Raw genomic sequence first — 11,122 nt, 5'->3', positions numbered from 1 at the left:
TCACAAAGCCCTAACCTCAATCCCATAGAAAATGTGTGGATAGAACTGAACAAGTGTCTGCGAGCAAGGAGGCCTACAAACCTGACTTGGTTACACCAGCTCTGTCAGGAGGAATGGACCAAAATTCATCCAACTTATTGTGGGAAGCTTGTGGAAGGTTAAACAATTTAAAGGCAATGCTACCATACACTAATTTAGTGTATGTAAACTTCTGACCCACTGGGAGTGTGATGAAAGAAATAAAAGCTGAAATAAATCATTCTCTCTTCTATTATTCTGACATTTCACATTCTTAAAATAAAGTGGTGATCCTAACTTACCTAAAACAGGGAATTTTTACTCTGATTAAATGTCAGGAGTTGTGAAAAACTGAGTTTAAATGTATTTGGCTAAGGTGTTCGTAAACTTCCCACTTCAACTGTACATGATTATTTTAATTGCGTAATTAAATTACACAGAGAATTGATTTGATAAGATACCGTCTTCACATTTAATGATATTCAACGACACGACAGTATGATGGAAGATAATATAGACATTTTATGCTCGAGTAGACTGAGCAACACGTAGGGCTCATGTATACATTGTATACATTCCAAAATGATATCTATTATTCATCTGGCTATTCGTCTACTAAAGGCCTGTAACAACAACATACGTTAGTTAGTGTCCTGTCTCTCCACTTTGGGACCGGTACTGTGGTGTGAGAACACTAAGGATTCCTGCTTGAGAGGATACAGCATGAGGAACGACCGAGAAATTAACAAGATGGTCGCCAGATTGGAAAGGAATCCTAATTTTATGTTCACACATACACTACATAACCAAAAGTATGTGAACACTTGATTGTCGAACATCTCATTCCAAAATCATGGGCATTAATATGGAGTTGGTCCCCCCTTTGCTTCTATAACATTCTCCACTCTTCTGGAAAGGCTTTCCACTAGATGTTGGAACATTGCTGCAGGGACTTTCTTCCATTCAGCCACAAGAGTATTAGTGTGGTCGGGCACTGATGTTGGGTGATTAGGTCTGGCTCGCAGTCAGTGTTCCAATTTATCCCAAAGGTGTTTGATGGAGTTAAGGTCAGGACTATGCAGACCGTTCAAGTTCTTCCACACCGATCTCAACAAAACATTTCTGTGTGAACCTCACCTTGTGCGTGCTGAAACAGGAAAAGGGCCTTCCCCAATGTTTTACCACAAACTTGGGAGCACAGAATCATCTATAATGTCATTGTGTGCTGTATCGTAAGCATTTCCCTTCACTGGAACTAAAGGGGCCTAGCATGAACCATGAAAAACAGCCCCAGAACATTATTCCTCCTCCACCAAACTTTACAGTTGCCACTATGCATTCGGGCAGGTAGCGTTCTTCTGGCATCCGCCAAACCCAGATGGTGAAGCGTGAGTCATCACTCCAAAGAAGACATTTCCACTACTTTACACCACTCCAGCCAACACTTGGCATTGAGCATGAGACAATCCAGCTGCTGAGCTAACAGACTGTATATATGTATATATGTGTGTGAGTGAGTGAGTGAGTTGCGGGACTGGACCAACTTCCATGTTTTGCTTGGTGCGTTGCCATGGTAACCACAGAGGCGGGTGTTATGGGCTGGGCAGGGACTGTGTCACTAGGGAAGTGGGGCACACGTTTATATGGGGCAGCTGGATCTGACATGATCTTTAGCCCAAATAAGGACCCTGTGACTATTCGTTCCCCCAAATAGAGGCCTGAACTTCCCTTGTGGTTAACAAGGTCCATGTGTGTAGCAGCACTTACACACACAACATGCATTATGCACACTCATGACCAATACACACACACACACACACACACACAACCTGCCATGCAGTTAACAGGGTAGTGAAACCTGCAGAGATGATTCAAGGAGAGAAGGGGTGCTTTTCATAAATAAACATACATACACAAATGTACACATTCACAGTCACATACAATCCAGAGAGGTGTGTGGGGTTTGACAGGGCTGTGCTTTGAAATGAGAATCCAAACACTGATCATCAATCTCTGCAACTTTCATCAAATATAAATACAGTAGGATTGCATGCATACCATGGATCCTTTGAAGACTGCAGAGGACCTGCTGTTCTTACTCAATGTCAAGATACTTAAAAGTCAAGGTATTTAAAAGTGTTACAAAACAGATATACAAGTGTATATTGGCCAGGAAACGATTGACTAATACATCACTGCGTCTTGCTGAGAGAAAAGTTAGACACTCGTGCACACATGCACACAGATGACACACACACACACACACACATCTGGCCCTGTGGATTCACATTCTCTCTCTGTTTCTCACTGTGAGGGTTTGATTCAGGTCTTCTCTCCCATGACTTCTACAGACCTGACAACCCCTTTAAACCGTGCCAGGGAATTTTTGCCACGTTTCGCTAAGTTCAACCCTACATTCCCTGGCTTTCCAATAAACCCAATCCATGCTGACCGTAATGCACACACACAATCACAACACAAATGAAAGATCACTCAAACTCTGACTACTTTCCTCTGCTGCTCCCAGTGAGAACATTTGCTTTCTTTGCATGAGGTTTTCTCAGGGAATAAATAATGAGGGGAGTAATGCAAAAAACTAAGGGCTGGCGGGAAACGGAGCTAGGTGTTATGTACTGTATCCCTCCTACAGTACCCAGATCATATGACAGGAAGCCCTGTCTCTTACCCAGTCTGGTGACATTGACTGGATCATCCCAAACTGGTTCTGGGCCTCACACACATACACCGTCTCATCCTCCACCCACAGATCTGACACCGAGATTGCAGGAGGTGAGACAGGGATTAGTGTGTGTGTATATGTGTGCGTTCATGCATGTGAATGTGTGGGTGTGTGTTTGTGTGTATGAACCAAAACCTTCCTGCATATTTGCAGGTATCCTCCCTTGTTCTGTGTGATGGTGCTGTGTAAAGTGAAGAGGGATACGCTGTCCTCCCTCCTCCAGGTGATCTGGGGTTAGGGGTACCCCTGCACGTGGCACGGCAGGGTCACGTTAGAGCCGATGTCTGCCGCCACGACAGACGGTTCTCTGGTGACCTGGGGTGCAGCTGGAGGTGAAATGGACAGAGGTTAGGGGTTACAGAGGTCAACAACTCTTAGAGCTAAATCACTTATATGACCATGAAGAAGTGCTACATTCATCAAAACAGCCATGTACCCAGCAGGCAACATTTGACATGGGGCAATACAATGATGTGATTTTCTGGTGGTAAACTGGTTTTCCGGTTGTAAAGAGAGAAATGGGTAGCTGCATCCCAATATGGCGACCGGAGTATGGGCGAGTGGGTGTGTCAAAGGAAAGTAGTGGGCGTGTGGAAAGGAGTGGGTGTGTCGAAAGCACTGCTATATGTTCAATGGTTGTGATTGTGCAGTGTTTTTTTCCCTTCCATTTCTTACCACTCAACTACCATACATTGACCTACCATACCGCGAGAATTTGGACTTCTGTTTTGAAGCCAGAGGATGGGTCTGAGTTGTATTTCACTGTTAGATTTACACAAATAATTCTACATTTTCTCATGGTGGGTGAACTGTTGCTTCATGCGTTGTCTGCTGGTGCTTACTGTGACTGTCACCCTGATATTGGTTACTAGGTAGCTACAGTAGTGCAGGACAGTAGTGACTGGCAAGCGGGAGCGAAGGGCACTGTGTCCTGGTGTTATTGCCATTCATGCCCTCCGCATAGAGTAAACTGTATATATGTATCAAGGTGACATCTCAAATCAAATTTTATTTGTCACATGCGCCGAATACAACCTTACCGTGAAATGCTTACTTACAAGACCTTAACCAGCAATGCAGTTAAGAAAAATGTAAGTAAAAAAAATATTTACTAAATAAACTAAAGTAAAAAAATAAAAGAGTAACAATAAAATAACAGTAACGAGGCTATTTACAGGGATGTGCGGGGGTACAGGTTCGTCAAGGTAATATGTACATGTAGATAACGAGTAACGTGACTATGCATATATAATAAACAGTGTGTAGCAGCAGCGTCAAAACAAATGGAGGGGGGTGTCAATGTAAATAGTCCAGGTAGCCATTTGAATAGCTGTTCATTAGTATTATGGCTTGGGGATAGAAGCTGTTCAGAAGACTTTTGGACCTAGACGTGGCGCTCCAGTACCGCTTGACGTGCAGTAGCAGAGAGAACAGTCTATGACTAGGGTGGCTGGGGCCTTCCTCTGACACCGCTTAGTATAGAGGTCCTGGATGACAGGAAGCTTGGCCTCAATGATGTACTGTGCCATACGCACTACTGTCTGTAGCGCCTTATGGTCAGAGGCTAAGCAGTTGCCATACGAGGTGGTGATGCAACCAGTCAGGAAGCTCTCGATAGTGTAGCTATAGAACTTATTGAGGATCTGAGGACCCATGTGTCAAGGCTGTGGGTAACTGTTGAAAGGAGTCAGGAGCAGGAGAGCTGAGATGCGTGGACAAGGTATTTAATTCAAGAAAACACCAGTATAAACACAATAAAAAGGTGCTGGAAAAATACAGGTCCCACGAAATAAACGGGCGTAAATAACAAAACCCGGCAACAATATACCAGCCGTCAGATACAGTCTTACTAAAAATAAAAACATGCACACAAACATGGGGGAAACCAGAGGGTTAAATAATGAACATGTAATGGGGGAATTGAAACCAGGTGTGTAAAAAAACAAAGACAAAACAAATGGAACATGAAAAGTGGATCGGTGATGACTAGAAGGCCGGTGACGTCGACCTCCGAATGCTGCTCGAACAAGGAGAGGGACCGACTACGGCGGAAGTCGTGACAGTACTACCCCCCCTTGACGCGCAGCACCAGCAGTGCGCCCACACCGGCATCGGGTGCAGGGCAATCTGGATGGAGACAGTGGAAATCCGCAGCATTGAAGGGTCCAATACGTCCTCCACCTGCAACCAGCATCTCTCCTCCGGACCGTACCCCTCCCACTCCACGAGGTACTAAAGCCCCCTCGCCCAACGCCTCGAGTCCAGTATGGATCAGACTGCATACGCCGGGGCCCCCTCAATGTCCAGAGGGGGCGGAGGAACCTCCCGCACCTCAGACTCCTGGAGTGGACCAGCTACCACCAGCCTGAGGAGAGACACATGGAACGAGAAGTTAATACGGTAATCTGGGGAAGCTGTAAACTGTAACAAATCTCGTTCACTCGCCTCAGGACTTTGAATGGCCCCAAAAACAAAAAAACGCAGACCCAGCTTCCGGCAGGGCAGGCGGAGGGGCAGGTTTCGGGTCGAGAGCCACTCACTGCGGTGGCGGTCTGCGCTGGCTTTCTTTCGCCTCACGGCCCGCAGAAGGTGCACATGAGCAGCGTCCCACGTCTCCTCCGAGCGCCTAAACCAGTCGTCCACCGCAGGAGCCTCGATCTGGCTCTGATGCCATAGCGCCAGAACCGGCTGGTAACCCAGTACACACTGGAAAGGGGAGAGGTTGGTAGTGGAGTGGCGGAGCGGAGCGAGATCTGGCAATAAGACCGCAGAAACCTACCCACATCCTGATCAACTCTCTCCACCTGCCCGTTACTCTCGGGGTGAAAACCTGAGGTAAGGCTGACCGAGACCCCCAGACGCTACATGAACGCCCTCCAGACCCTTGACGTGAACTGGGGACTTCGATCAGATACTATATCCTCAGGCACCCGTAGTGCCGGAAGACGTGTGTGAACAGGGCGTCCGCAGTCTGTAGGGCCGTAGGGAGACCGGGCAAAGGGGGGAGATGGCAGGACTTAGAAAACCGATCCACAACAACCAGGATCGTGGTGTTCCCCTGTGAGGGAGGCAGTTCCGTCAGGAAGTCCACTGACAGGTGCACCCACGGCCGCTGTGGAATGGGTAAAGGTTGTAACTTCCGTCTGGGCAGGTGCCTAGGGGCCTTGCACTGGGCGCACATCGAGAAGGAGGAAACATAAACCCTCACGTCCTTAGTCAAGGTGGACCACCAGTACTTGACGTGTGGGCCCAATAGATCAAACGGTCGCGGACAGCAAACGGAACGTACAGACGCCCAGCTGGACACTGGGGGTGGGGAGTGGGCTCTGTAAGTAATGCCCGCTCGATGTCCGCGTCCAGCTCCCACACTACCGGTTCCACCAGGCAAGAGGCCGGGAGTATGGTAGTGGGATCAATGGACCGCTCCTCTGTGTCATACATCCGGGACAGTGCATCTGCCTTCGCGTTCTGGGAACATCTCCACCCCTGAAGTGGAAATGCAGTACCCTAGGAAGGAGACGGACTGTTTAAAGAACAGGCATTTCTCAGCCTTGACGTACCTGTCATGCTCCAACAGTCGACCAAGCACCCTCCGCACCAGGGACACATGCTCGGTGCGTGTAGCGGAGTATATCAGAATGTCGTCGGTATACACCACTACACCCTTCCCGTGCAGGTCCCGGAAAATATCGTCTACAAAGGCCTGGAAGACTGATGGAGCATTCAGCAACCCGTACAGCATGACGAGGTACTCATAGTGCCCTGAGGTGGTACAAAATGCCGTCTTCCACTCATCCCCCTCCCGGTTACGCACCAGGTTGTAAGCGCTCCTGAGATCGAATTTTGTGAAGAAGCGCACCCTTTGCATTTACTCAAACGCACTGGCTATGAGGCAGTGGGTAACTGTACCTCACAGTGATTTGGTTGATGCCTCGATAGTCAATACACGGGCGCAGACCTCCATCCTTCTTCTTCACAAAAAAGAAACTCGAGGAGGCAGGTGAAGTGGAGGACCGAATGTACACCTGCCCCAGAGATTCGGAGACATATGTTCCCATAGCCGTCTCTTGCGACAGGGGATATACGTGACTCAAATCAAATCAAATTTTATTTGTCACATACACATGGTTATCAGATGTTAATGCGAGTGTAGCGAAATGCTTGGGAAGTGCTTGGGAAGTGCTGCGTCTACCAGGAGATTTATCGCACAATCCCCCCGTCAATGGGGTGGTAATTGAGCCAAATCGGCATATTCAGAGGGGATGCGCACGGTGGAGACCTGGTCTGGACTTTCCACCATAGTAGCACCGACAGAAACCCCTAAACACCTCCCCGACCACATTCGTGGCCACCCCGTGAGAGCCCTCTGTTGCCACGAAATAGTGGGGTCATGAAAGGCCAACTAGGGTAGGCCCAGCACCACGGGAAACACAGGAGAATCAATAAGGAATATACTGATTCTCTCCTTGTGACCCTCCTGCGTAACCATGCCCAGTGGAGCGGTGGCCTCCCTAACCCTCCCTAACCCTAATCGTCGACTATCTAGGACGTGCATATAGTAGCCTTAACCTATCAATGTTACATTGAGCTGGGTAAATGGAATATGAATGACTGTCATCCACTACGCTGTAAAGAAATAAAGCAATGCTCATGAAAAAAAAGTGTTCTCCTAATCTCAAACACCACCAACCGCCACTGGTCTATACATTCAACTGTTGGAAGATTGAACTCACATCCAGTCTTTGTACCACTGGATTGTGGGAAAAGGAGTTCCTTTGACCTTGCATTCCAGACTGATCTCCTGGTTCAGCACTGCTGACACCTCTTGAGGGGAGCCCGTCCCTACAATGGTGGGGGGAACTAGGAAAAATGGAGGAAGATTGTAAATTGTCAAGAAATAGGAGTCAAAGGAGACAAAATCTTCAACAGAGCATATGTGTATGAGGAAATGATTAACACTGTACAAAACCAAAAACAAGTACTACCCTCTACTACTCCCTACACAGTGGTGTATAGTACTTAAGTAAAACAAAATGGGAAGCAACCTGAGACACTGTAGTGTGTGGTTCTCCTCTCTAACCATAATCTGCTCATACCCTTCCACTATAGTCAGCCTGGCCCTGCTCTATACTTTTAAAATAATACGGGTGGCGGGTGGCATACATCAGTCTAAATATTCCTGTTACATTATTCCTGTTACATTATTCCTGTTACATTGCACAACCTTCAATGTTAGGTCATAATTACGTAAAATTCTGGCAAATTAGTTTGCAATGAGCCAGGCGGCCCAAACGGTTGCATATACCCTGTGTCACGATCGTCAAAGGTGGAAACAGCGAGCCAAAGCGCAGCGTTTTGAGCGTACATACTTCTTTATTATAAGATGTCGCCAACAAAACAATAAACATCAAAACAAAAATGTGACACCAACGTAGTGCTCACAGGCAACTATACATGGACAACTACTCACATATACAGGTGGGAAAAGGGCTACCTAAGTATGGTTCTCAATCAGAGACAACGATAGACAGCTTTCTCTGATTGAGAACCACACCAGGCCAAACACACAGGAACATAGAATGCCCACCCAAATCACACCCTGACCAAACCAAAATAGAGACATATAAAGCTCTCTACGGTCAGGGCGTGACAGTACTCCCCCCCAAGGTGTGGACTCCGGCCACGAAACCTGAACCTATAGGGGAGGGTCTGGGTGGGCATTTCTCCGCGGTGGCGGCTCTGGTGAGGGACGTAAGACCCCGCTCCATCTCTGGCTTGGCCCACTTAGGTGGCGCCTCTAGAGCGGGGACCCTCGCCGCCGACCCCGGGCTGGGGAGACATACAGGAGGCCTCCTCCTTGGCCGAGGCACCGGATACACTGGGGCGCACTGGCAGTCTCGAGGGCAAAGCTCGCACCACCCGTTCTGGCTGGATGCCCACTTCCACCCGGCAAATGCGGGACACTGGCACCGAGCACACCGGCCTGTGAATGCTCAGCCGAGACACAATGCGAGACACAATGGACAACTACCCACACATACAGGTGGGAAAAAGGCTACCTACGTATGGTTCTCAATCAGAGACAACGATATGACAGCTTTCTCTGATTGAGAACCACACCCGACCATACACACAGAAATACAAATCATAGAAAAAGGGACATAGAATGCCCACCCAAATCACACCCTGACCAAACCAAAATAGAGACATATAAAGCTCTCTACGGTCAGGGCGTGACACCCTGACTCTGCATGCAATGAATGCAAGAGAAGTGACACAATTTCACCTGGTTAATATTGCCTGCTAACTGCATTCATGTAACAGGCAGGCTACTTGTGAGGCAGGTGGTCGGTCGTAAAGTTACAAGATTGAATCCCTGAGCTGACAAGGTAAAAATCTGTCGTTCTGGCCCTGAACAAGGCAGTTGACCCACTGTTCCTAGGCCGTCATTGAAAATAAGAATGTGTTCTGAACTGACTTGCCTAGTTAAATAAATATGAAATAAAGGTGTGTAATAAAAAATAATAATAATAACAAATGTTTAAAAATCGGCAAAATCGACGTCCACAAATACCGATTTCCGATTGTTATGAAAACTTGAAATCGGCCCTAATTAAATCGGCCATTCCGATTAATCAGTCGACCTCTAGTTCAGATATTGTTAACTCAAAGCTATTAGCCATCATCTGTCTTCAGTCATCATCTGTGAAATAACTTTGTATAGTACTGCCTCCGTCCACCATGAGTACAGAGGATTCATGGCCCCATTTGACTTCCTCTCTGCCTGCATGTGTTGGTGGCTGTTTTCTCTCTCTCTCTTTCTGTGGGACACAGTGACGGCCAGGTCTTACACTTTTATTAGGCCCTCACACAAGTCAGTGTCACTCTAACTGAAGACCCTCCTCCTAATACCCCCAACTGGAAGCCCAACGCTTCTCACAGCCAATCAGGTCCAGGCCAAATTGGAAGCAGACTTGCCCCCCCCGACCATACGCACAGAAACTCACTCGTACACACATACGCACACACGCTCTCTAACTAACCCTCAGGCTGTGTGCTCTAGGTTCTGTTTAGTCCTCCTGTCAGGGGGTTGAGTGGCACAGGATGTGTGGCTGCTGTTTGTCATGTCACTCACTTTGTATTACGTGATTGCATGTGTTATTACCCTCTTACTGTGCAGAGAATTGCTCCCCCGCAAGACAGACAAAAAGAGCACAAGGAGTGTGTGTGTGATACCTACCTTACGGAGCAGTTGAGGAGTTCTGTAGTTCTAATAGAGATTGATGTTTTTTTATGTACAGTATATCTTTGGTCGAAGGCTACTCACACAGAGGTAATTATAGTACACATATGGATTTGAGAGAACGAGAGCGAGAGAGAGAGTGTGTGTGTTATGTAAATAAGGTAATTACACACTGTGCTGGTTCACTCAGTGGTGCTGATTAAGTGAATGAGTTTTTATAGCTGACCGTCAGGATCTCTCATTGCTGCCAGATTTTAATTTGAGTCAGCATAAATACTAGTGTGGGTACCACCAAAGTGTATGTTTAAGTCATTCTCCTGGATTCTTCTGTAACCAGCAATGGACCTGTCCAAGGGGCGATCTCCAGGTAGCTAAGCTACAATTAGAGACACAAGAGAACAGCTCAAGATGAAACGAGGAAGTCTTCTCCTGTAGATTTATATTGGCAAACACTCCAGACGCAAAAGCATCGAGAGGGAAAAAAACAAATGCATTTTTTTTTAAATTACTCTTCCTGTTTGTGTAAACAAATCAGTGCCGCAGCCACCACATCTTATTAAACCACATCTCATTAAACCTGTCCCCTCAAAAAAGACAGAATCATCTTCTTGAATGCCTTTTTATTTTTTCTCTCTGTGTGTAACACCACACAACCCAGTGTGACCACTGACCACAGAGCTCATCATGGTTGGACCGAAGGTTAGAATTAGAGATTCTTGTGGTCACTGATTGGTCGTAGTGCTTGTTTGTGGAGCTCTGTCATTAGTTCCTTTAATAGAGAGGACAGACAGAGATTCACCTTGAGGAATAAAACAAAAAAACAAATGTTCTAGGATGTTAACGTGATTGCTTCCACAGCTATATCAATTCTCTCAGCAGTGCATTAACTCTTAAACTAAGGGAAAATTAATGGCGTTTTTTAGGGTTTTCAGATAAACACAGAAAATAAGGTCTGTGGTAAACACAGGCTTATAGAAGATCTTATTTGTTTTGTTTTATGATATAATCTTCATCAACTACCCTATTCTATCCCCATCAATTTTGCCATTAGGAATGGCTGAACGAGCCAGAGGTAACTAATTTGTTTTTTTAAGACTACAAACTGGCGAGCTCGACTTGCC

The sequence above is a fragment of the Oncorhynchus clarkii genome, chromosome 4, assembly GCF_045791955.1.
Source record: "Oncorhynchus clarkii lewisi isolate Uvic-CL-2024 chromosome 4, UVic_Ocla_1.0, whole genome shotgun sequence".
Classification (NCBI taxonomy): domain Eukaryota; kingdom Metazoa; phylum Chordata; class Actinopteri; order Salmoniformes; family Salmonidae; genus Oncorhynchus; species Oncorhynchus clarkii.
This window is presented reverse-complemented; position numbering follows the sequence as displayed.